At 32.9% G+C, this 27115-nt stretch overlaps 1 pseudogene; it reads left to right on the top strand.

The window, feature by feature from the left end:
• The first annotated feature begins 1292 nt into the window (after positions 1–1292).
• Positions 1293–3482, top strand: LOC149551087 (GDSL esterase/lipase At2g42990-like; annotated as a pseudogene).
• The last annotated feature ends 23633 nt before the right edge of the window (positions 3483–27115 follow it).

Below are 27115 nucleotides of genomic sequence, written 5' to 3'. Positions count from 1 at the left end.
TATAGATTTTAGTGAAGATTTAAGCTGTTAATAGAAATTAGAATGTCTTTCATTGGTTTTTTAAGAATACAATAGAAGGAAATGGATTTCTACTTCAATGGATTTACATTTGATTGAGATGATTTGATTTTTCAAAGTCTAAAGAAGAATTAATTTTCATAGTGTGCAAGGAAAAAGTCTTCCACATCACTGAGGCACATGAGAAAATGCTATGTAGCTTAATGACTCAGCAAAGGATTTTGTGTAGAAGTGGACTTCCTTTGAAATTTAGCTTTAATTGTGCATGATCAATCCATATTCGCGTTACCTATTCTTTACTAATTTTTTTGATAATATCGACACATATCAACTATGTGGTTTTTTCATTAAGTCAATAGGCTTTCTCCCTATGAGACTTTAGTCAAAAAATTTTGAGTTTTCGGTGGTGTCGGACACCAGGAAATAAAATCTGGTCATGCCAAAAGCTATTTTTTTGCACTTGTCAGATGCCATAAAATTCAAAAATTAGAAAAATTCACGATTTCAAGTTTCTAAGTTGTCAATGTTGGGTGATGCGACATGCTCCCTGCTCACAGGTGGTTAATTATGTGGTGTTCCATGTTCACTAACAGTCATGGCTTTTGGTCCAATGGAAAATGAGACCTACAATTGGTATTAGAGCAGGGTTTTGGCCTGGTCATGGGTTCAAATCTCCCCGGTGCCTTCCCGACCCGCGTAAGCACCTGATATGCGCGTCGAGGGGGATATTGTTGGGTGATGTGACGTGCTCCCCTACCCACAGGTGGTTAATTATGTGGTGTTCCATGTTCACTAACAGTCATGGCTTTTGGTGCAACGACAAATGGGCCCTACAGTCAATACCTATGTGAAAGAGACGGATCCGATTGACTCAACAACAAGATTTAGAAGGAAATGTTTGTACAAGATTTTAATAAGGGAAACACACATTTCAAGTGGTAAGTATACCAACAAACACAAACGAACCAATTGGTAAGTATACCAACAAACATAAATGTCATTTTAATTGCAATCAAAAAGTGAAACTAAGCCTCCAGCTAATGTCTATGCCGGCATCAAAACGGTAATTTCTTGTTTTTTAATAATTAAATTAAAAATTAATTTATAACTCTAGGTTAAATTTAAATTGAACTAAAAAATACCATTTTTATGCCATAAATTTCATAAGTACTCCCTCCAAATCCATCTATAGACAGTATAACACTCTTCAAATTCTTCAGTTCAAATTTATAGGTAAGTTTTGAGACTAGGATTAGCAACGAAAAGTAGAAAAAATGCGCCATTCTATTTTTGCTCAATATGTTCTATTTCTCCTCTACATTCTTGTTTGTGCAGGCAAAGGCAGTGGAGTAAAGAATGTTAAACACAAAGTGCCAGCTTTGTTCACTTTTGGGGATTCAATCGTTGATTCAGGAAATAATAACTTCATTACCAAAAACATTAAGGCTTATCATCCACCATATGGTATGAATTTTAATGGTAATAGATCTACTGGGCATTGTTCTAATGGCAAGCTAGTATGTTTATAGTATTGTGTATTTGGTGTACGTTCTGATGTATTCCTGATAACTCACATGTTTTTACTATGTAGTTTTTTTGTTTGTGCAACTGAATCTCTTGGAATTAAAGAGATGGTACCTCCATATTTAGATCCACAACTAAATTTTAGAGGCCTCCTCACTGGAGTGAGCTTCGGTTCAGCTGGAAGTGGATATGACAATCTGACTACAATGGCCGTTATGCGTCACTAGGGTTTTTTATAAGATTTTGATGTGATGTTGATATGTTACATTATGATATTGATGTTAGGGTTCGATGAAAATGATCCTAATGAGGAATGGTTCAGTAATATCTATATATTTTTTATTTTTATTAAAGTGAATTTAGCATTTGTTTATTTATTTTGTGTGTTTGTGAGAGAATCATTATTTATAAAACATAGGTCAATAGGTTCAATAATGATTTATAAGAATTTATTTCTTATGAGAATGAATAGCATTCTTAACATTTCAGCCATTTAGATGATGCTCATCTGAATCTAAAGTGCACAAATGAGAAATATGATCTTGCCAACAATTGCTCACCAAACACTATCCTATAGTTTTTGTATCAATAAATTGCATAGTTGAATCTTGGTAGCAATGTCATACTGTGATGTTATTCTTTGAGTTCATTTTACATTTCTAATTTCATAAAGTATAAATCATTTTTACTTCCCCACTTTATTAGCCTTTGCATGACTAGAGACCATGTTATAATAATATATAACATGAAGGTTGAGGTTAAATTATGACACTCATTCTATTTCATCCATTCATGACAACAAATGGTGCTCTTAACATCCATTGTATTTGGATGGTGTTCACTTGAGCTAGAAATGCACCCATGAAGAATGGGTTCCAATGAACCATTATTCATAAAGCAATCAATAGATTAGATTAAGAATTCTATATGTAAACACTTTTTAGTTTCCAAGATTTCACCCATTCATAAGAATAAATAGAGCCCTTAACATCCAAACAATGGATGGTGTTCACTTCAACTAGAAGTGCACTCATGAACCCATGAAGAATATAAATAAAACACCATTTCATAATGTGATATTATTCTTGAATTTCATTTTAAGTTTCTACCTTCATAAAATAAAATCATTTTTATTTCCTCGCTTTGTCACACTTTGCATAGCTAGAAGTCATGTTAAAATATATATGAACAAATGAATTTTATTTTAGTTTTTCAAATTTAAATCCAAGAGCAATCATATTGTTGTTAAGACTTTGTACTAGAGATCATCTAGCGAGATAAGGTGACTAAGGCTTTTTTACAGGATGTGATACCAATGTGGAAACAAATGGAATTACTAAAGAACTACAAAGTGCATATGGAGGAGGGAATAGGGTCCAAAAGTACATCCAAAATATTGAGATGAGCTCTATATGTAGAGGTGGCAGGAACCAATGACTTTATGCAGAATTATTATTACATGCCCTTCAAGAACAAAATGTTTAAAATTGAGCAGTATGCAAACTTAGTTATCCATGGCTACAACAGTTTCCTAGAGGTACCAAATATAGGATCACATTTATAACAACTTCAATTCATACAAGATTTTATTGTATATTTAATATCTTGGATTTCATTTTATGAAGTATATTTATAAATGTGATTGGAATTATTGTAAGCATAGGATTTACAAGATTGGAGCCCAAAAAATTGTTGTGTTTGGATTAACTCTGATTGGATGCTTGCCTGTTCATAAAACCACAATGAAGAAAAACAAAATGAAGGGATGTATTGAGTCCTGCAACAAAGTTGTAGTTTCTTACAAAAAAAAGCTGAATAAAACCATCACGTAGATCAAGGATCACCTTCCAAGCATTAAAATCATTTATGTAGACATTTATACCATTGTCTCAAATCTTGTGAACTATTCCCATCAATACGATACTGATTGCAGGTTTTAGGTTTGTGTAATGAATACAAGTTTATAGCTAGACTCTGTAGCCTTTGCAAACATCCCTATCATATCCAATCGATCGAAGGTTAAAAGGATAGGGGCATTTTTTCATGTTTAAAGCTTAGTAGAAGGATGATTGAGAGTTTTTGTAGCTGCCCTAAAAAAATCATATACTACATTGAAATCATGCATTGTTTCAGGATAAATATAGCATTAAAATATTTTATAGGTTTTCATTTGGATAAAATAGAAAAAATCATTCTAGGAATAGAATGTCTTTTCTAGAAAATTCTGTTAGAATCCATTTGAATTTGCCTAAAAATAGTTTACATCAAATTCTGTGCCACCAGCTCATCAATCTTATCTTCCTCCTGGTTCACAAGTTCCAAGAAAATAAACTTGTTGGCTTAGATTTGGCAAATCTTTGATCTTTATCATAATGCAATAGCTCAAAATTATCAACCTTCTAATGCTCGGCACATATTGCGTCACTCAACATCAACTAGATTTTACTGGTGCTCAACATCAACTAAAATTAGCTTCGCATCAACTGTCTTGATCGACATCCACTAGAATTTTCTTTCACTCAACTCCAACTGACTTTCTACGAGCCGCTTGCACTAACTTTGCTAGGCACCTACTATCCACTCGGTCAAGCTTGGTAGACAAACTTTATTTAACTTATTCTTCTAAATTTCCTAAGTATAGCTAGCCATTTTTTTACCTTAAGTAGATCATCAGTACATCATGTCATCATTGTCTTAACTGATCCTTGTACTTCATTACATAAACATAACTCAAACTTTCCCCTAGGTGCTTTGTTACATCTTATTGATCAAATCCTCCTAATCAATCAACTAAGTGATAGTACTTGAATCTTGTAAGCAATTATCTTACCAGAAAATAACAAGTTTGACATCAGTGACAAAACAATGACTTAAACACATAATCTTCTTCAACAATCTCCTTCTTAACAATCTTTCTAGTCAATGATCTTTTCAATCAGATTTCAACACCAAAGTGTCCTTTGACAACAAAGTTATTTTTTCCACCACTAAAGGAGTCAAAAAATTATCTAGTTTGTGATATGTTCTCTACACCCTCTAGGAAAGAAGAGATTGATGTAGGGGAGTGACAAGTTCATAAGAGAAGAGGTAGAGGAGGTGAAAAAGTGGATGTTAGAGTTTAGATCAAGTAGGGAAGACAACCCAACATGAGCCAAGGACCAAGAAAATGGCAAGGGAGATTGCAAATGGTAAGAAACCAACCTTGGATTCTATTACTTAAGGTAAGAAATGAAGTTCTACTCATGGAACATGAGGGGTCTAAATGACACTCAAAAAGTAGTTTTCTCTAAAGAAAATTATCTATTATTGTCATTGAACATGTTTCTATTAATATCTTCTATTGCATTCTAAATATCTATGCTCCCAAAACCAGAAGTTGGAGACATAATTCTTGGAAAACAATATCCACTTTTATGGATAAAAATAGTGGCAAGAAGTTTCTATGTATGTATGACATTAACTCACCTTTCTACCCCTTATAGAAGCTAGGAGGGTTAAACAATTTCACAGATAGTATGCAAGAATTGGTAGACTTTACTAATCTTAATGATCTCATAGATGTGGACACACAAGGGGCCTCTTTTACCTAGTTGAATAATAGGAAAGACAAGGAGCTTTCCAAGTTAAGCTGCGCAAACTATTAGTCTCTGTTGATTTGCAATATCTGATCTCCTCCACTTTAACTTCCCTTTACAAAAATGGTTTTAGACAAAGTGCAGAAAATTGTTTAATTGGTTGGATGGAGTTTGTAGTGCCCCAAAGCCATTTAGATATGAAATTAAAATTTGTGTGGAGGAATGGTGGAAAGTCAAAATTGATGACACTGCCATGTTTTCACTTGCTGCTAAACTAGATAATGCTAGGAGAGATTCCACTCATTGGGGGAAGTCCTCGTTTGGGGATATTTTTAAGAAGTAAGAAGTGATTGAGTCAAGACTAGAGGAACTTTGGAAGGCTATGGATAAGGGGGATTTTTTTGTTGACACTATCAAGGAGGAAGAAGTATGGAGGAATCAATGGAAGGAGGTTACTACCAATGAGGAAACATATTAGAAACAAACATCTAGGATCAAATGGTTAATGGAGGATGATAGGAATACAACTTTTTTTCATAGGTAAAATGTAGTCATAAACTCATTTGAATTATGTAGACTTTCAAAACTAGATAGCCCTTTTCACTGTGGGCATCACCCACTAACGAAAAAGTGAAGGTTTTCTACATTGTACACAATGAGACTACAACCAGTGTTACCAACAATTTGACAGTTGAACGGAAAGTGTTGGGTAGGAATGAAAATATATGAGTGCTTTCCATCTTCAGAGGTAGATTTTACAATAAAATATAAAATATGCTTTTGTTTCATTTCAAGTTTTTTTGTTGAACATTTAGTGTGAGCCCATACTCCAAGGTTCTCAACTACATTTTCAAGCCCAAATAAGCCCTTCACCTTGAACTTTTCTTCCCTTCCCAAAGGATGAGGGAAGTCCTCACCCATAAACATCAATGTAAAACTAATAAATATATTTAAAATAAGAAATATAAAACATTTGACTCTATATTTGAACTTGTTAGAAAAATAGATTGTGATAATTAATATTGATTAGACATTCATTTTTGTCTAAAGTGGTGTGAGGTGGAAGATAAAATGATAATTGTTTTGAAAAATCTAATCAACTTGTCACAAATGTGGAAAGGATAAAGTTGTAATTAATGCATGATAGACTTGTTAGAAAATGTTTGTATTTTTGTTGACGAAAAATAGTATGGTCCAATAGAATGAATGAAAAATGTGATTTATAAAATAATGAAAAATTAGAAAAAGATATAAACATTTGAGTTTTATTTTAATCTTTTAAATTCTATGAGTTGATTGGTCAATTGAATTGAAAAATTGAGTTGAATGAAACCATCAATGACCCTTTCATTTGAGTGGTGCCATTATATATGCAGTTTGAATAAATTCCTTAGGTTGTTAAGATGCACTCAATTGTTTTTGACAGTTGTAAAAAGTAAAGTAAGAAAAAAAAGCCAAATTTGTGGCTGCCAAGAAGAGATGGAATATTTGTCACACTACTTATATTCATAGTCTTTTATGATTTCCAGAAATAGAATGCACCTCAACTATAGTGCCTACCCCTAGTATACTTTTCAGTTGTTATTGTTGAACTCTTTTAGACCAGCTTTATGTTTATGTTAGATGATCAACGACATTTGCTTTCTAGATTGTTGGATATTTTTCATACTCAGTTGATTATATGATAAGTTACTTTGGTAATAGTTATTTCATGTATGCATGATTATTCTTCGATGGTGATTATTGTATATAGTGATCCCAATTATTTCATGATGATAGTTAGATGGATTATTTATATATGTTTTCTACGGATACTTATCCAATACTTGCATGTGTATGGTGTACCTGTATGTTTTACTTTATGTATGATGTTTTTGATATGATTAAGGGAGGGAGTCGTAGTGACCTACTAGTCAGGATCTGCACGATGCACCACTTCTCGTCATTGCCTATTTAGTTTAGAATATGTGTGTGTGTACATGTGTAGATTTTATGCAGATTGCAAGTACCAGGTATCGACTTCCTTGAATTGCTAGGATGAGCATACCCTATCACAGTATCTCAATGGTAAAAGAGGGGACATAATTCTTCAGTCCAAACTTAAACTAAAGCCAATTGTCCTAGAAAGTAGGACAAGTATATGAGTTGTCTACCCTTCCGAATTTTCCAAGTGACATTAATTTGTGATTATAACCCTTGAGTTTGATCTAGTTATCTATACTTTATTATAGGTTTTCATAGTTTGTCTTGTGGATCTATGATGATTTTCTATTATAATTAAATCAAATTAAAAGAGTATTTAATGATTTAATTTAATGGAAATTTTACTAAGAAAATTCAATATTTAATTATATTTAATTAATTAAAAATTTTATTAAATAAAAGAATAAAATTTAAAGATATAGTTAAAATTCTAATTTTTGCATAATCATATTTATTTAATCTAATAATAAAATATTTAGGAGTTTTATTTTTAAAATAAACTCTAAATATAATTATTAGTTAAATTAATAAATATTTTATATAAAAAAAAATGTTTTGAGAATTAATTAAAGAAAGAAATAAATAGATTTAATAAAGATATTTTAATTAAATTGCAAAAGGTTGCACATGAAAATTGAAATATAATAAAATAATAAAGGATAAAGGGTTTTCACGTGATTGCACAATTGAAGCCCTAAATTGGGGAAAAAACTCTTTATTAGAGATTTAGAATTCATTTCTCGATTACCAAGACCTGGAGGAGCAATTTCCTAGAAGAAGGGTTTCAGAAGAAAAGGGAATACATATGTGCTCTATGCATTGTTGTATTACCATCAAATTCAGGTGGAATCTTGTGGTTTATTTGCATAGTAGTTTTTCGTTCTTCGAATTCTTATCTTCTTCATGTCTAGATAAATTTATTTTCAAAATTTTTAATTTGGTTGAAACCCTTGTGTTGAAATTTACTATTCTTTGTTCTTGAATACATCTATGAACAAATTAATTAAATTGAAGCCCTGTTGTAAATTTTAATTGTTCTTTGTTCTGAGATTTTCTATATATGAGAATTGAGATTTTAGAAACCCTTGTTTTATTAATTTAATAGAATGGTATTTTAATCGAGTAGGGTTTGGAAAAGAAATCAATTTATAAAATGCAAAAAAATTGATTGGTTATTTGGGTTTTCCCTATCAGATCTAATTCATAATTTTATATTAAAAATTAGAAAATATATGTTAATAACAATTATCATAGTAAATTATTTACTCTAGTAATTTCTATCACATATAATTTGTTAACGAAAATTGTCAAATTGAAATCATAACGAGGGGGGGGGGGGGGGGGGCATCTATGATTTTGGTTTGTTTAAAAATAAAAATAATTAAAAATCGTGAGTGGGAGGCAGGCCACCACACCCCAACTCCCCTCCTCTCCTTTTTCCCACACTAGCAATTACTACTGAGCACGCAACAGACCTGTTGCTGGCGCAATAGTACTCTATTGTGATCGTAGTAGGCTATTGTGGTGACATTTTAAAGGCAGGTCGGTGGGCCTCTAAACTTGCATGTCTTAATATAATTTTTTTAATAGTTTTTTCTTAATAATTTAAAATTATTGAATTTTTATAATTTGTTAAATATTTAAATATAGATTTAGATTAATGTTAACTAATGTTAAATAGTATTGTTATTATTATTATTACTAATTAATTAAATTAATATTAAATGTTATTTAATGAATTTAATTTTTTATTATTATATTATTAATTAGTGATTACGTTTATTAATAATTGTATTGTTTTATTAATAAATTGATAATTATTAATAACTTGAACCGTATTGTTAAAACCAAAACTATATGTTTTCAAAACCAAACAGAAACTATGAAACTACAGTGCTAGTTGTATGTTGCCTTATGTGTTAGGTTTGGGTTTGACTTAGAGTGTTGACTAGCTTCACGATGTCTGCTAGAGGTCGAGAGTTATTATTTTTGGTGATGTCATGTGATGTCGTGGTTTTGTATATGTGTACTTGATTTTGGGTCAATCCTGTCAGGTGATTGTATTGGTGAAATATGTGATTTTTTATTAGTAACATTTCAATACTTTCTAGTTGCTTTTTTAAGAACTAATGTGTGACTTATGGTTGTATGAGACCTTCTTTTACTAAGCTTAGGGTAGGTTATATGTATGTCATGTTGGGAAGTGGCTAGCAATGGAGGCCAAAGCCCTAAAGAGGCTACCTGGGTAACCCATTGTAGGTTATGTTAATAAGTGATATAACATTTCATTAAATGAGAGTAAAATGAATCAATAAGAGTCATTATTTTCCTTGCCCATGCTTCTAGTGCTAGTATAGGCTAGGATGGGAGTAGAGAGGATGTTTGGTTGAGACCTTGCTTCGTTAGTATGCCTTGTCTATACAAAAGGATACTGGTGTCGCATAGAGTCACTAGGGGGCAAGATTCTAGTGGGACTACTAGGGTAACCTTAGAGTTGGCTCATGCAATGACACTTGTCCACTTACATAACAAATTTCCTATGTGTCATTATTGCCTCTAGGTTTAGATGTCATTTGTGTCTTGGTACCTTTGAGTTAGATTCCTTTCAGATTTTTGTTGACCTAGATGTTGGATTTGACTTTTGAGTTTGATATCTTGTTTTGAAATTGAGACTATCTCCTTAGCATGGTGGGAGTGGACCATTTAGGTTTCATGAGGTCGGGTGGTAGTGCTTTGTCACATAGAGTCACTAGGGGGCTGAAGTCTAGTGGGACTACTAAGGTAACCTTAGGGTTGGCTCATGTGATGACACTTGTCCACTTACACAACAAATTTCCTATGTGTCATTATTGCCTCTGGGTTTAGATGCCATTTGTGTCTTGGTACCTTTGAGTTAGATTCCTTTCAGGTTTTTGTTGAACTAGATGTTGGATTTGACTTTTGAGTTTGATATCCTATTTGGGACTTGAGACTATCTCCTCAACATGGTGGGAGTGGACCATTTAGGTTTCATGAGGTCGAGTGGTAGTGCTTTTTACTTTTACCATTGAGATTCGATAGTTCGATGCCGCGGCTGGAGTTCCATATTTTGTATTATCTTTCATTTTGTTCTTATGTACTATGGTGGATGGTTGTACTCTATTATATTGTATTTGATTTCATAGATCTTACAAGATCTAATCTGTTTTATGATTTATATTCTTTTAGCCTTTCATACCTTGTGATTTGTATAGTGGATGATTGTGCATTCTGATTATTGCCAAGTGGCATTTGAGATAATTGTATATTATTTAAATGGATTTGTACTTGTAGTTATTCTTTGATGTGGATTTTTTATATATTATTTTTAGTACTAATTGAATTTAGATGTGATTTAATGTCATGGGATCCTTAAGAGGTGTAATTTGTTTATGTGTTGCTTATGTATATGTGTGTGTTATTGCTTCCGCTATTTTAAATCTATTGTTGTTTATTATCTTTCAAAAAAAAAAAGTTTGGCAAACTTAGTGAAAACTTTAGGTTAATTTCTTTTGGGTTCTTTAGTGGGGCTTTACATTCTTCTGTGAGTGCATCTTTGGCATTTCAAGGTTAGAAGAGTTTTCCTACATTTCTCCTCTCACTTCCATTTTCACAATTTATTTTTCAATAACTTCAGATATTGGTTTGATAGAGATTTTTCCTTTCTTTAGCTCAGAGTCAGTGATTTGTAAGTTTCTAATAGAGGAGATTGGTTCATGTATTGTAGGAATTCATTAAGATAAATTTAGTGATGCTCTTTGTTGCTGCAATTAGCTTCGTATTTAGTTCTACTTTAATATGTTTTTCTTGGCTATCGCTATGATCAAATTTCTCATAGTTTGAAGACCTACCTTGCCTTGGGCATGGACAATCTCAATATTACCATTCATCCCTCTTTCAAAAGTCTTTAATCAATATTTTTGAAAGAGAACAAGACTGTACCTATGAATTTTCATTAGTTAGATTGGATTTGGCCACATTCCCAATTCCTTTGGAAATTAAATTCACTCTCCAATTTTTTAAAAAAAATCTCCAAGAAAATTGGATCTTTCTTTCAATGATTTGTCAGGCTGTAGAATCTCAAATATAGGCAAGAAACATAGAAAATGCAGACACACAATTCAATTGACACACCCACACACAATAAATTTATTTAGTTTAATGGAGAGATTAGATAATGCCTCTGTATGAAGTATTTCACTTCCTTGTAGGCTTTATATGGACTCCCTTATTTTGGAGTAGAGCACTCTATTTTTTTATTAGATGTTCTCTATTTTACTTTCTATTAATTCTTGATTGTTGGAAGAGGGCAACATAGAGCATCCTGTAGATTTTTATGCCAAAGGCATTCCCCTATATGAAGTGGGCGAGCTAATTATTGCCATCAACAGTTTAGAAGGTCTAAAAAAGTTTATACAACCATCCAAATCATGTTGGCCACTCTTCTCACATTACATTTTGAACCTTTTCTCTAACACATTTTATTATTATTTTATTAGAAAATATGATCATTGGACATATAAATTGGGGAGATTTGTTTATTTTGCTTCTTTACTGCTTTGACTTTACTTTCAAGCTCCTCCTAATATGTAAGAGTTTGATTCTATTAATTATTTATTTCTTAATAGTTCTTAGAATAAGGAATTGATTTCTTTAAGTACTTCAGATTCTCTTTTTAGTACTTGTCGGTAAGCTAAGTACTATTGTGCCACTTTTTGGATTACTCACGTTAACTAGTTAACTTGTCTTAATAGTTTTTTTTTTCAAAAGTTAGTAATGGTTAATATATTGAATAAGATTATTAAATAATTTCTAAAACTAAAATCTAAATATTTAGATAGGATTATTTCTAAGAGTAAATTTAGATTATCTTTAATGATTTTATTATTATTTCAACTACGATTTATTTATTTATTTTTCTTCAGATCAAATTTCGCTCAAAAAAAAGTCTAAGTTTTGATTTGTTTAGGTAATATTAGTCTAATATTTATTTAATTATTGTATAATCCGATATTTATTTAATTTCTTATAAATTTTAAAATAATTATTGTATAATCTAATATTTATTTAATTTCCTATATATATTTAAAAATATCTTATTATTTATGAATAATGAGCAATTTAGTTTTACATAAATAAATTTTTGATTTATATAATTTTATGATTTGTTTTTCAAATTATTTATCAACAAAGTCATGTTATGTTTCAAGTCTAGACTAAGAAAGAGATATATGGGGAGATCTCACAATAGAAAGAGGGAGATATAGAAGGGGGAAGAGTGAGAGAGAAAGAGGCAAGAAAACAACAATACGGAGGAAGATGAAGATGAAAATGAAGATGAAGACAAAGATGGAGATGGAGGAGAGGGATAAGTAGAGAAGAAAATGGATAAATAAAGAGAGATACGTATATAGAAATGGTAGATATATATATGTGTGTATAGGAGACATAAGGAAATAACCATGGATAGAAATAACAATTACATGAAAATATAAACAATAACACAAAATAATAGATCACACAGAAGAGAACACAAGACACAAAGATTTAATGCGGTTCACCCAATCCCTGGGCTACATCCACAAAACAGTAATTCTAATATTATTACGATCTAGTGATTACAACTTGATTACAATCCGCAATCCCTTATAACTCAATACCGCCACAAGAAGAAATTTTTGCATCACCCACAATGAAACAATCCCTAACCCTAAGCCATTTTTATACAAGTATTTTATCTGCTTTAGGGTTAAAATTAGTTACAACATGTCGGCCATAAAATGTCAAACCCTGCTGAGGAATTATGGAGTATGTATAGTACTTCCCTTTATTACTACCTTTGTAAACATATCTTTTGGATTTTCATCTATATGTATCTTGTCCAACTTTAACTGTCCATCATCCAAAATTGATCGAATGAAATGGTACCACAATTGAATGTGTTTTGTCTTTGAATGCAGAGCTAAATTCTTTGCAAGATGAATAACACTTTGACTATCTGTAAAAAAAAATTATCCCTCTAAGGGTGTCCCAATTCTTCCAAGAAGAACTAAAGCCATATCATCTCCTTGGTTGCCTCTGTAGTAGCAACATACTCTACCTCTATAGTGGATAAAGCATTAACCTTCTGCAATCGACAAACCCAACTCATGGCTGCTCCACCAATAGCAAATACATAACCTGTAGTACTCCACCTGGTATCAATATCCCCTACCAAATCTAAGGAGACATATCCCTGTAAATCAATAGTAGAGCCCCCAAAGTGTAAACACTTACATGATGTTCCTCTCAAATATCTAGGAATCCATTTGATTACATTCTAATGCTCAATTCCTGGATGACTCATATACCTCCTAACAACTATCACTGCATGTGCAATATCTAACCTTGTACATACCATAGCATACATCAAACTCCATACAACTAAAGCATAAGGTACCTTGGACATCTTATCCTCCTCTTCTTGTGTCTTGCGACACATCTCCTTAGTCAACTTCAAATGACCAAGTAAAGGTGTGTTGACAGCTTTAACATTCTCCCTAGAGAAATGTTGCAACACCTTTACAATATAATCAACTTGAGATAAAGTCAATTTCTTGTTCTTCCTATCCATGCAAATCTTCATACCAAGGATTTGTTTTTCTGCCCCAAAATCATTCATAGCAAATGCATGTGCTAATTGGCATTTCAACCCCTTAATGTGATCCATGTTAGACCCATCTACAAGCATATCATCAACATATAAACATAAAATAATGTAGTTGTCATCATCCAACCTCTTAAAATAAACACAATGATCTGAATGACACCTACTATATCCATGCTCATGAATAAAACTATCAAATTTTAGATACTGTTGCCGAGGTGCTTGCTTTAAGCCATATAAACTTTTCTTCAATTTGCACACTAAGTTCTCCTTACTTTTGACCTCAAATCCCTATGGCTATGCCATATATATATATATATATATATATATATATATATATATATATATATATATATATATATATATATATATATATATATATATATATATATATATATATATATATATATATATATATATATATATATATATATATATATATATATATATATATATATATATATATATATATATATATATCTTCATCTAAATCACCATGAATGAAGGTTGTTTTAACATCAAGCTACTCCAAATGCAAATCTTATGTACCCACAATACTTAAAATAGTAGAGATAGAAGTCATTTTAATAATAGGAGTGAATATCTCATCAAAATCAATGCATTTTTTCTGTGCAAATCCTTTTACCACTAACCAAGCTTTAAATATTTTCTTACCTCCATCTTCTTCTTTCAACCTGTAAACCCACTTATTCTGTAAAGCCCTTTTACTTGCAGGTAACTTGCATAGATCCCATGTCTTATTTTTTAGCAAAGAGTCCATTTCGTCTTTCATTGCAAACTCCCACTGAATCTTAGTATCCACTTGCACAACTTCATCATAACATTCAGGTTCACCAGCATCGGTTAGTAAAATAGAGTACAAAGAGGGAGAAAATATTTTTGGAGGTCTACTTAGCCTTGTTGACCATCTAACATTCACTGGGGTGTTTGGTATTTGTTGTTGCGGTTGTTGCACATTATGAGGAATTGCTGGAACATCATTTTTTGGAGTATCATCCAACACTACATAATCATCTTCTTTCTTTTCATGTTGTTGCAATAGATCTTTGTACAACACTTTCTCATTGAATATGATATCCATGCTTCTTACAATTTTATGACTTTTAAAATCCCAAAGCCTATAACCAAATTCATCAATGCCATATCCAACAAATACACATTTTTTTGACTTAGCTTCCATCTTGGTTCTATTTTTAGAATCTATATGAGAAAATGCTTCACAACCAAAGGTTCTAAGAAAAGAATAACTCACCTTATTACCAGTCCATGCTTCCTATGGAATACCACAACCCAAAGGAGTAGAGGGACCTCTATTAATCAAATGTACAATAGTATTGATAGCCTCCACCCTGATGTTTAAGGACAACATTATGACCTGTACAAAGATATAAGGTGCCTACTTTCACACCTTTTTCTACTACAAGGGAACCTTTTGAAACCTTCCAATTTTTATCATTAAAAGTAACTACACAACCCTCATCACCGATTTGCCCTGCTAAAATTAAATTCCTACTCAGCCTTGGAACATGTCTTACCTCATGCAGTAGCCAATGATTACCATTCTGCAACTTAATCTTAACTTTTCCCTTTCCAATGATCTAACAAGGTTCATTATCCCCTAAATAAATTAGCTCAAAATCCCCTTGGACATAATTAATGAAATAAGCTCTAAGAGGTGTAGCATGAAATGAAGCACTACAATCTAAAACCCATGAATCATCACCACTTTCTAAAGAACTTGCCTAGTTCAAGGTAAACAACCTTACAGATGGTTTGTGCAATACCTATCAAGAATGACCAACAAGGAATAGGCAATCCAAGGAACTCCACCCAAACATGGACCTTAAGCTTGCTATCATCAGAAATAGTAAAATCATGCGATCAATGTTGAAAAACCAAGAGGGAGGGCCTAACAGGCAAGGACCTTGAAAAAACACATGTTTAGCTTGGCCTAAGTTGCCAAAGAAAAAAAGGAAAAAGCATTTGGTAAGGCTTTGAATGCCCTCAAGGCAAAAACCCTGAAGTGTCCAAACCTTGGAAACCCATTCCTATAGTATGCTTTCAAAAGGAGTGCAACCCACAAAATACCCAATAAGGATTTGTTGTTCTAACCAAGTGCATGCACTGTCAAACTCCTTGACATTTAAAACAATATCAAGAGGGGAATTACCTCGTGAAACACCTTGGAGAAAAATTTGCATGGTCACTTGTTTGGCAATGCCATTCTCTCCAACAATAGCAACTCCAGCTCTAGCATCAATTGCTGAGCCAGAGAAGGTTGAGGCCATTATCAATGAAAACTATTCTAGGAGTAAATGTAGTATGTCAGGAGGCATACAAGTGAGGGGTCAAATGGAAGTTGTACAAACCTTAGCAAAGAATATTTTAACCTTGCTCATTTGAACTAAGCAATGTTGCAAATTTTGGCAATAGGTGAGATATGGATGCCAAATCCAAACAAGGTCAAATCTCCAAAAACTGAGATAGGTTGTTGTAGGCCTCGACAACATGATCCTGTAGCACCTAACAGTTCATCAATACCTTGCATGAGCTCAAAGAAATGTTTGATCAAAGATCGTAGCTCAATGGTGCTTAGAGACCCTTAGGGATGCTTCTCTTCATTGTGGTTGATACTATTGAAGGGACATTGTGGCTGAAATGAGGTTGGTCCTAGCCTAAACCCAACCAACCAGAGCTAACGGAGTAGTTGTGGATTGCTAGGAATGCATTAGAAGCTTCAAAACCCTAGTTGCTAGGAAAGCACAAAATGAAGGAAAATGAATGCAATCTATTGTACTAATTTAAATCAATTCCTTGAACATGTGAGAGCAATCCAAGGATTGGATTCAATCAGCTCATCACGCAAAACCAAAAAATTTCTTCTAAAAGTACAGATCAACACTCCAGAAGGAATAAAAAATTGCTCCAAAAATTGTCTTATTGATTCCAACCCAAAAATTCATTGATTTCCAACACATATACACTCCTCTAGGTAATTTTTTCATTGCCCAACCAACTTTTGCAAGAAATTGAAAAAATTGCACTTTTCCAAAATTTGCACTTTGCAACTTTTTAACAACTTTTTGCACTATTATGAAATTTGACTCCAACTAGATATAAAATGATCCCAAATATTTTCTAAAGACTAAAGATGAATTTTTTTTATCAAATCCAACCTTGACTCTACCTTTGACCAAATGTTGACTATGTTTGACGAACTTAGAACAACCTAGACAAACAAACACTAGGTGATCTTTTGGTCTCCAAATGAGTTCACTAGCCTAACAAAAATTAACAAAAGGGTCTCTAGGCTCAACCTACCCAAGTTTTTTCCCCTTGGATTTTATTGCCCAACAAAATTGACGATTCCACTAACTAGACCCCTTGTCTACCTTGTGCTCCTGCACCAACTGGTTACTTCAACAAACAATTTTGGGCTTGTTCTTGGATTGGTATGAACCAACATATAGATTCAAGAAAACATGAGAACCAAATGGTGCAAAAATGATAGTGTGGATCTTTAATTCCTAACCACCTACTATCATTCAAAACAAAGAAGTTACTCACAAAATGCTTCAAGAAGTTGATTGCAAAAACACACAATCTGTAGGACTTCCAACCCTTCTCATAGGTCTTCTCATGATTTATATAGGGTGGTTGGGTGGTTATTCACACTTTAGGACTCCTCTTCAATGCTTTGCAACTTTCTTGCCAAAAGTTTCTCAAGCAACTTTTGAAAGTTGCAAAGTTGCATAGTGCAACTTTTACATTTTTTTGCAACTTTTCACCAATTTGGTTAAATGACCTTCCTATCTTCTCAAACTGAACCACAAACCTTACCTATGGTAGGATACTCACCTTGACTCTTCCTAGACCCTATTGACCTCAATATGATGTCATCATCATGCCTTGTGCTAATTAGAGGGCTCTTTTAAGCCTAAAAAGGTGTGTCGTAGTGTGACAGCAAGGACACAATCCAAAACAACCCTATCCAAGCTTTGCATATATTTTAGAGAAGCCAAATGGGTATCCAAATCCATAATTTATTTTCTTGATATTTCTGGAAATTTGGGAGAAAATGCAAGAGGACATCCATCTAAATCCATATAAGTTGAAGATAATTGAACATTTTTTTAAGGATATCATCAAACCCACAAAATAGAGTTCAAGAGAAAAATTTATAACAATAATGTACAATATTTACATCTCTTACCAGTTTTATTACAAAATTTGGCATCTAAATATGAAGATGTGACATCTCTTATTAGATTTTTATACAAAATATGGTATAAAAATATGCACATGTTATATGTCTTCTCCTTTTTATATAAAATTTTTTGCATCTACATATGCACATCACTGTGAAGTTGCAACATATCTACTACATTTTCAAAATTATTCTACCATATGTAGAATGATTCAGCTAGATAGCACATAATCAATCAAGGGAACCATTTGGATCAGCTCTAAACCTTATTGTGTCGAGTATTGCCTCGTGATCAGATCCACATACTTTCCACAACTTCTTTTTAAGAGGCCTACCACGATATGGTATCAATTGAATATTTGTTGCAATAATAAGGCTAGAGTAATGAAGAATATGTTTGTGTGTCTCAAAATCTTCAAATAACCATTTGGTAGAATTCTTTATAGGGTACCTACATTTAAGTGTAAAGACAATTAAAAGTCAAAATTGATACATTATACATGAAAAATTGGCTTAAAGAGATTTTCATGGAAGGGGACAAAGATATACTACCTTCTAATCCATGTGCCCATCACAATGACAGATCCTATTGGGTATTCAATATCCTCACCATCAATGACTGTAGCTATCAATTTCTTTTTGGGCTCAATACATCGACATAGAAAGTAATATGTTCCTTCATCATTATTATCATATGAAATAAATGCATATACACGACCTACATTAGATATAAGGATAAGTTAATGCCAAAATTGAAATTAATCTATTTTAACCAAGTATTAAATTGATAACTTAGTACCTAGTTCAACCAGGTCAAATACATGCTCAAAATCTATTGATGCTTTAATCTGGTTGAGTTGTAGTGATGTATGAAGTTGATATCAATCAATTGGATGCAAATTTCTACAAGAGCATTGGTCAACCCACTCTTTTGATTCACATTCATCCCATAAATGATGCATACAAGAAGAGCAAAAGCATGCAAGATTTATAGTATGAATAGCTAGTGATGCTGCATTTGAACTTTGAAATGAATGCATCTCACTTGATATTGTAAGTGTACAAAAATATTGCAAATTTTCAATGTTAGGATCTTGTAATAACCAAAAATATCTAAAATCCATATTAATGTAGACTTACTTGTATTACCTGGTCCCACTATAGAATTGCACTATTGGACACTTGTTTCAATATTTTCTAATATTGCACCACCTTCGTACTTTAATTCCTTTCTACTAAGGGTTCTTTTCACACATGCTCCAACACCATCATGCTCTCCCTTTCCACATCTCATCTCAATGAAATTCCAAAAATGTTGCACTCCACTTGTCACATGCAACCTACTCAACCAATATAACATCCTTGCATTCTTGAATTGTGCGGTGCAATTGTCTGACCATATAATGTGTTGATTGTATCCTTCATCTCTTTCCCTTAGATTTTCATAGAAAAATATAAAACATCATTTCATCACAAACTTTGATGAATGAGTTTGATCATCATTGATATAGAAATGATACTCTCTTAATACTTTTATGTTATCCTCTGTGCTATCATGTGCATGAATAAATGCTATGTGTACAAGAATTGACACTTTTATAGAGTTGTAATACATTGGTTGCACTTTTTTTTGAGGTTTTAGTTTATAGTTTTTAGCTAATTCAACAATCGACACAATCATATCCAAGGGAAAAGTGTCCTTACACAACTTGAATTGCTCATCTAACCATCTAGCTCTATGTGTATGACCTATGTAGTCATAAAATCAACTACACATACATCACTTTTCACTAATTCACACCTCTTTAATTATTTTGCATCTTTAACACCATATATAGTTGACTTGTACTTTCCAATAGAAACTAGGGTCTTACCAATTTCATGTGTGCTATCTAGATGTAAGCATCTATACAACTTTTGCAAACCACCACATTAAGGATAAAAACCTTTCAAACACATGGTCTTATTATAAATGCACCCATCATCTTATTTGCATAGTACACTTGCAATAAATTCTCTTGGTGACTTAGAAGGTAATTGTAGACCACATTCTTGCAATATTTTGTTAGTATGCAAAGTACAACATATATAATGATAAACACCACAATGCATAGAAAACTCAACATGAACCCTACAACAACATGTAGTGCATGTATGTTTTATCTTAACATAGAACATGGTTTTGTCTTCTCAAATAACCTTTGGCTGATTTTAATTTGAGGAAATATTTGAAGAAACATTTCATAAAATTGTGTTTGAGTGATATCCAAAAATTGTTTTGCATGTGGCTCATAGTTTGTTTTTCCAATTCATCTTTTGACAACATCTTTTTGGTTTGGTGAAGCCCTCATGTTGTTACACAAAAAGTTTTCTATTAATGTTCTTAGTGCATTGACAATAACTTTATCCTTACGTGGGAGTCTAACTTGGAATGACCAAAATGAAGTCTTATTAGAATTCTCAATTTTCTCTAGCCTCACTAATGCTTTGACTAACATTGTTGTACTTATCCTTAATGATTTACTTGTTTTTCTTACCATGTGATTTTTTGACATTTCCTTTCCCATTATGATTGATGTGAGGACTTGTCAACTTTTATTAGCATCTTCATTATGTGCTTTTGAACTAATGGATTGGTATGCATCAAAGAGATTTCTAACAATGCTTCTTTCACTACTATTTTCAGATGTTCTTAACCCCAAAATTCTCATTGTCTCTCTAAATTTCAGATTTGTAACCATTTCAACAAGAAGTTGGCATCTTCCACTTTGATTTAAATTTTCAAAATAATTATTCCAAATCTTTTGAACAATTCTCCTACAATTTCTTTCTGACATTTTATCAGGCATTGGCTTCAAAATATTTTCATTAATGTCAATTAGAAACTTTGGTTTAATATGAATTATTCTAGGAGAAGTTGATGTACACACATGCTCTATATTTTTCATTACTTACATTATGTGCATTCATCATTTCAACTTGAGATGTCACATTAGGCGTATCAGGTGACGTAAGTGTAATTATCATAATCATTTCAATTGGGGTATGTTGAACATTTTGGTTTGTCAAATTAGGTGTGTTTGCGACATTGGAGGCATTTGATGATGTACCTTTATTTAATCTCCTCATATGCTCCCTTGTTTTTACCTTTTCTTCCTCTCATTTTTTATCCATTCCTCTCTTATTTTTTCCCATGATTATAGATGCAAGTTACCCTACAAACAATAACATGAATTAAAAACACAATAAAATACAAAACTAAACAAATTTGTATGATTATTTTATGCTCAATCACAAGATACTAAAATAAAATAAGATGTTGTCACATGAAAAATATAAAATTTAGCATTTCTAACCACAAAAAACCTTACACAAGTTGCATACCTAGTATAGAAATACATGTGAAATAATAGTAGAATCTGGTGGACCACACTGAAACAACATAATAACCATTGACATGTTGTTTTGTTTACAGTTTTCAATAACTTGATTGGGTTATGTATTACTACTACACAAAGGTAGATTGAGAGAGAGAGAGAGAGAGAGAGAGAGAGAGAGAGAGAGAGAGAGAGAGAGAGAGAGAGAGAGAGAGAGAGAGAGAGAGAGAGAGAGAAGGGGAGGATGAGAGAGAGAGAGAGAGAGAGAGAGAGAGAGAGAGAGAGAGAGAGAGAGAGAGAGAGATTAGGGGATGTGTGTGTGTGTGAGAGAGAGAGAGAGAGAGAGGATGTGATGGGGAGAGAGAGAGAGATTAGGGGATATGAGTGTGTGTGTGTGTGAGAGAGAGAGAGAGAGAGAGAGAGAGAGAGAGAGGAGAGAGAGAGAGAGAGAGAGAGAGGATAAAGAGAGAATGAGAGAAGGATATAAAGAGAGAGAGAGAGAGAGAGAGAGAGAGAGAGAGAGAGAGAGAGAGAGAGAGGATGGGATGGAGAGAAGGATTAGAGGATATGATAGAAAGGGTGAGAGCAAGAAGGGGATAAGAAAAAGAGAGAGGAGGATAGGATATGATAGAAAGGAGGGGGATAGGATAAAGAGAGAGAATGTGTGTGTGAGAGAGAGAGAGAGAAAGAGAGACCTAGATGGAGAGAATAAGTGAGAGAGAAGGGGATAGGAGAAAAAGAGAGAGGGGATATGTGTGTGTGTGTGTGTGTGTGTGTGTGTGTGTGAGAGAGAGAGAGAGAGAGAGAGAGAGAGAGGAAAAAGAGAGGGGGGGATAGGATATGATAGAGAGAGAGAGAGAGAGAGAGAGATTAGGGGATATGATATATAGAGTGAGAGGGAGAAGGGGATAGGAGAAAGAGAGAGGGGGGTAGGAGAAAGAGAGAGGGAGAGGATGGGATGGACACAAGGATTAGGGTATATGATAGGCCCTTGTGTGGTACTAATACATAACCCGATCTCTCTCACTCACTCCCTGCCTCAATCTACCCTTGTGTAGTAGTAATACAAAACTTGATCAGGTTTTGAATGCATTTTTTATTTTCATAACCCAATCATGTTATGGCTTGGTGGTAGCCTAGGGAAACAACCAAAAGGCTTGGGAGACTATTTTCCCTCCATTTTTTTTCCTTTAGACATTTTGTCATCTTCTAAGATGAATTCTCGTCTTTGTCTTCATTAGGTACGCTAGTGGTGAACTGGGTATCTCTAAAATCACCACCATAATCTTACATGTCTTCTTAGCTTTCTAACCATATAATTTTTTCCTTTTTCTGGACAACATTAACATTGTAAACTTTAATTACTTTTACCAATGCCTTGAAATTCCTCACAGACATATGTCTACCATTTTTTAAATAGCTTTTGATATACTTAACCAAATTCTAAATAAATTACATATTATTATTCTACACTTGATTATATACACATTTTAAAAAAAAGTTTCCATTTTCAATTATTTTGATGCAAGTTATGCTCAACATATGAATAGGTACCAAAATTTCAAGATGTAGTCTGTTCAATAATTCATAACAAAAAAATACTCATCATAAAATTTAAAAAATATAAAGAACTTCTAGATATGACTCTTAACTACTATCCTACCAAAGGGATATACAAAATACTAAATGTAACTATGTCTTTTCTGTTAGAATTATTTAGAATAACTGAGAGGGGGGGTGAATTAGTTATCCAAGGTCCAATGATGTCCAATAAAACTTTTTCTACAAATCATTAATAGCACATAACTGAAATTATCATGTATGCAATTGAACATTAAACAACCATGAAAAGTAAACATGCTTCACACCATAACACTAAGGATTTGATAACCCAAAAACCCTCCAAGAATAAGAAGGTAAAACTAGAGTGGGGATGATACCCACAAAATAACTGTGCAATTGATTTCAACCACTTCTGATGGTTTGCCTTGTTAAAGGCCTACCTTGTTAAAGGCTACAACACATTGTTAAATGTGACCTTGTTAAAGGATTTAAGAACATTGAACTTGAATGTCATCCTATTAAAAGATTTACATAGAGCTGTTAGGCTCACCCAAGTCCATGGGATTTTTAGTCACCTTCTCAAAAGAATCTTTCATCCCTCTCTAAGGATCTCCTATTCTCCTCCTAAGGATCTCTTTACCCTTCTCTTAAGGGTCTCTTTATCCTTCTCTTGAGGATATCTTTGTCCTTCTCCTGGGGATCTCTTTATCCTTTTCCTGAGGCTTATCCACCTAGCTGTTAAGCTAACCTAGCAATGTAGGGTTTCAATATCTAATACAATGGTAAGAAAGTATTAGAAGGGTTTTGACCTAATACAGATTTGCAACCCTCACTGTGTAGATTTCAAATCAATTTTTCAATTCTCTTCTTTGCTTGGCTTTCCTCCTTTGTAGTGCAGACAACTTGTTCACCCTTCAAGATCTGTCTCCTTGAGTTCTTCCACTCGTTATGATAATGCAATCTCTCTAGTCACTTGATCAACTCAGAGTCTTGATTCTCTATTCTTACTCATGTTTTCTTCTTCGCATGATTACACTTATGACCAATTCCCCCTCTTGCATGCGCATTTGGTCTCTGACCTGTAACTCCTTATAAAGAAGTTATGTTCTTCATTTCCCACTCAAATCTTAATTTGCTCTTGATAAAATGACATTGTTTTCCCTCCAAATTGTTTCTTCTGGAAAATTCATGATAAATCCATTTGCATTCACCAAAAATGTTTTACATAGTGTTCTGTTCCACCAGCTCATCATTCTTATCTTCTATCTAGTTCACAAAATTCTAGATAACTACCATGTCGGCTTAGATCTAGCAAATCTTCAATTTTCAAAATAATGCAGCAACTAAACATTATTGTTTTACTGATGCTCAACACCTTCTGTGTTACTCGGCTTCTTAGTGTTATTTACTGGTGCTCAGCATCTTAATGTTATTCACTAGTGCTCGACACCTGAAGACTTACTCGGCATTCATTATCTTTTGCTACTACTCGACACCTAAAGGATTCGGTGTTACTCAGCATCTGAGTAATCACTCGGCCTATACTGAAGTTGAATTAGCTCAGCTTCAACTGAGAATGTGTTCGGCTCTAACTAGCTTACTCGGCTCTTTCTAATGAACTTAGTTAGTCCTTACACCTTTGATATATCTTAGTGTGTCCATCCTCTTTTAGCGTATGTCATCAATACATTATTTCATCAATGGCTTAGCTGATCCTTATACTTCATAACATCATCATAACTTCAACCTTTCTCTAGGTACTCTAGTTACATCTTATTGATTGCCACCTCATCGTCAATCAACCAATTAATAGTACTTGGATCACTAAAGCAATTGTCCTTCTTGCAAGTAGAAATTTTGACATCAATGACAAAACAATGATTGAAACATTCTTTACTAGTTCCATTATCCTTCATTCATGATCTTTTCAATCATTCCCAACATTTTGTGTTACACACGAAAACAACTATGTTATGTTTTCTAAAAAAATAAAGAATTGTTTTTCATGTGCATAGGGTGTGACCTACCTAATCCTATCCATTTTGTAAAAAATCTAGTATTTTAGAGAGTAGATTTAAAATACTACAATTTATATGTTTTATACATCTTTTTATTTTTTGTGGATGACCCTCAAATGTCTTGTGCAAGTTCAAGTTTACCTGATTTCAGAAAAAAGGTGTTTAATTATACCCCCATTTTTGTACACCATCTTGGTGCACTCACCCAATGACCCATTAGTTCAAGACTTAATGCTAGTCATTATTATTTAAAAAAACCTAATGGGGCACAATGCTTAAACCGCAAGGCAATAAATAATGGTAGGAAGAGACCATATGTGGAAGGAGGAAATAATCAAAATCAAATCAGCATTTACCATCAAAAAATATATGATTAGAGATTTGAAAGGAAACTAAAAATCAAAGTCCTAGGCAACCCATGTCATGTGAGGAATGATGCATAAGGTGGAATGGATTTTTATTATGTCATAAGGTATCCTTATTTCATTAAAATGTAGTATGTAGATAAGGGATACAAAAGGTAAATATATTAAGCATACAATAAAATATAATAATAATAAGTCAAAAAAGGTATCGATGTGGTAAAGTAATGATTTCAAAATTCATGAAAGGGTAAATATTCAAGGCTCCTTTTCCAACAAACAAGGTGAAATTTCATAAATGTAAGTGTATGGTGTGTATGTAATATTGTGAAGAAGCTCTTGATCTATGTAGCTCTTGTATCGATAGCTCTAACTTTGGTCGCTTTGGATATGATGCCAGATCTTGATTTCCTCTATCGAATCATTGTGAAGAAGAAATGGGCATGGGCTATTCCTACTACATTTGTAGCTGTTTTGATCTATTGGGTGACTTGGGCCTAGAAAATTTTATTTGATATTTAATTGGGAAGAAATTAAGCTTGAAAAAAATAAGTCAATTTTGACTATTTAACACTTTCAATATAAGAATTAAGTCTTAGTGTGTGATGTTTAAGCCATTGCAGGAAAGAGAATGAAGATATAAAATATGATTTCTCTTCTCAAATATGTTGTGAAACATGTTGATAACATGTTTGTTAGTACTATGGTCACTTTTCTTTGGTGAATGAATTTTATACATTGGTGCCCTCTAGAAGGCATGGATGGAAATTGATTTGTATAAGGTCATTCGAGAATTATTCTAAATATATTGAAGGAACTATGTTTAAAAGGTCTTGTTTACTTTCCTTTATGATGTTCATATGAAAAGTATTTCATCCAGGTCAGTGAGGGAGAGTTTCAATTTGTGTAGTCAGGCTTAAATTTGCAATCATTAATAGGTTAGCAACCACATAATAAATATCAAAGGATAAACAAGAAATTGAAACACAAGATTTTCTTCATAGCATCATATTAAACTAAAATAAGTGCATTTGTAAAGGTGTGTTTGATTTGCTCTATTTTATAGATATGGATGTGCTCTCTCTAAACACAAGATTTTCTCATAACATTAGATTAATCTAAAATAAGTGTATTTGTAAAGGTGTGTTTGATTTGTTCTATTTTATAGATATGGACGTGCTCATTAAACACAAGAAAACAAATCTCTAGATGACTTTTGTTTGATAATGTGTGCAAGCTACAAATGTAAACCAATGGATGGAGGAAGCATTCAAGAGCTAGTATGAAGAACTAGTCTCAAACTTCCAACATTGAATATTGATATAGAATCGATATTAGAGCTATGAATGATATGCAATTAAGAACTAGATATGATTCATTATTACCAAATGGAAGACACGAATTTCTATGATAGTACTAAACTTGCTCTAGAAAACTAAGATAATAATAATGTGATTCTTAGAGAGATGATTTCCTCTTGGCAAGGGCTCTATTTATAGGTTTTTGGAGCAAGTTGAGGGGCTTGGATGAGGTGGCACCTTTATGTCATCAATATAAAAGATACATGGGTGAGGATAATAGCATGTAAAAGGAAAATTGTTCACATATGTGTGAGTAACTTGGGACGGTGACTTGCCTATGACAAGTGAGGACAAGGGTGTAAGAAAGTAAGAATTAACCTAAAGTTTCACTAAGTTACTAAACATTAACCTAAAGTTTCACTAAGTTACTAAACATTTTTTTTTTTTAAAAGTAAGAAAGTATAACATACACATCAAACACATAGTAGTGGAAGCAATAACA

The sequence above is a fragment of the Cupressus sempervirens genome, chromosome 6, assembly GCF_028749045.1.
Source record: "Cupressus sempervirens isolate cs-2001-9-10 chromosome 6, ASM2874904v1, whole genome shotgun sequence".
Taxonomy (NCBI): domain Eukaryota; kingdom Viridiplantae; phylum Streptophyta; class Pinopsida; order Cupressales; family Cupressaceae; genus Cupressus; species Cupressus sempervirens.
This window is presented reverse-complemented; position numbering and strand designations above follow the sequence as displayed.